Source organism: Sinocyclocheilus anshuiensis, unplaced genomic scaffold, assembly GCF_001515605.1.
Source record: "Sinocyclocheilus anshuiensis isolate Anshui unplaced genomic scaffold, SAMN03320099.WGS_v1.1 scaffold2162, whole genome shotgun sequence".
NCBI lineage: Eukaryota > Metazoa > Chordata > Actinopteri > Cypriniformes > Cyprinidae > Sinocyclocheilus > Sinocyclocheilus anshuiensis.
In genome coordinates, this window is record NW_015558536.1 from 105,445 (window position 1) to 106,826 (window position 1,382).

A 1,382-nucleotide genomic window follows, 5' to 3' on the forward strand; every position below is an offset into this window, starting at 1 on the left:
CCGCTGAGTGCCATGAAACAGCTTGAAAGATCAAAGACAATTTTTAATATAACTCAGACTGGATTCGTCTGAAAGAAGAAAGTCATATACATCTAGGATTAGTGGTCGACCGATATATCGCCAAGGCTGATATTTGGCATTTTTCAAATATCGGCATCGGCCGATAAGTTTTTCTGCCTGGCTGATGTGTTCAAGGGGGGACTTTTATTTTGACGGCGCTGAGAATGGCAGCGTCAGAGCACACAGTGCTCACATTCTCCCTCTTCATTGTTTGTTGTTGTCATTTACCAGTTCTGCCTAATACAGATAGAAGTCTGTCTAATAATCAGATTGAACTGTTGAACAAATGAATTAAAAGGTATACAAAAAGTATTATAACGATTGCTTTTATATTATTAGTAACAGAAAGGCAAACATAATACTTTCTCGTTTGCCGTCAGCATTCAGCAAATACACATATCATTTAAACAAACCTTTAAATGACTAATGAACATTTAATTTCACAAACCTTTCAGACTTAGTCGAATCCAGCTGTGAGATCTTGTGAAGTGTGTATTTGTATATTGCCTGATCGCGTGTGCTCTGCGTGACGGTCGATCCGTGCGAATTGAATCCGGAAAGGAGGAGAATTCAGCTTCACTGGAGATGCGTGATCAACTTTAAACTCGTTATTTCAAACTATGCTGATTTATGCATTTGCGCACTGTCATATTCATGTCATTTTTACTGCGTGCTGCATGTAAAATGAGTGTTACCTTGGCTTTAGTTGAAAAAATATGATTCCCAAAGCACACAAACTTCCCAGATTACCGAGTGCCCTGTTGGTTACAGTGTTTACTTTCTTTTTGTTTATATATTTTAAAATATTTCTTTATTTGTGAAAAATACTGTAATAGAATTATAGAATCAGGAAGTTGTCATCTAAAGTATAAGTATGTTTATTTTACACATTTATTTTTTATATAATTCATTTTCAAATTATTTCAAGTTTCTCAAACATTAATTAAAATAAATAAAAATTATAATTAAAATAAAAAATATACTTATATATATCGTCTTCATATCGGCCATCGGCCACCCTGCTCTCTAAGATATCGGCATCGGCTGTCAAAAAAACAAAATCGGTCAACCACTATTTACAATTTAAGCACTTAACTAAAATAAGTATTAAATAATTAAATAACTAGAGAAGGCTGACTATAACCAGTTTGCTTCCATTTAGTAAGAAAAGTCTTGGCTACTCTTCACCTGAATTAGAAAAAAAGCTCTTCTGGTGTTCAGTGATGCGAGGACAACGTTTGAGCGTGTACACGCAATATCTGAGCGAGAGCAGAGCCAATTCATGAAATAAAAAAAAACAATGTATAGTTAAAAGCACACGG

General features: G+C 34.7%; 1 protein-coding gene across 1 annotated transcript in view; it reads left to right on the forward strand.

The window, feature by feature from the left end:
• LOC107679373 (kinesin-like protein KIF1C) overlaps nt 1–1,382 on the forward strand; it is a 27,987-nt gene that overhangs the window by 3,624 nt on the left and 22,981 nt on the right. The gene's annotated exons all lie outside the window — the stretch shown is intronic.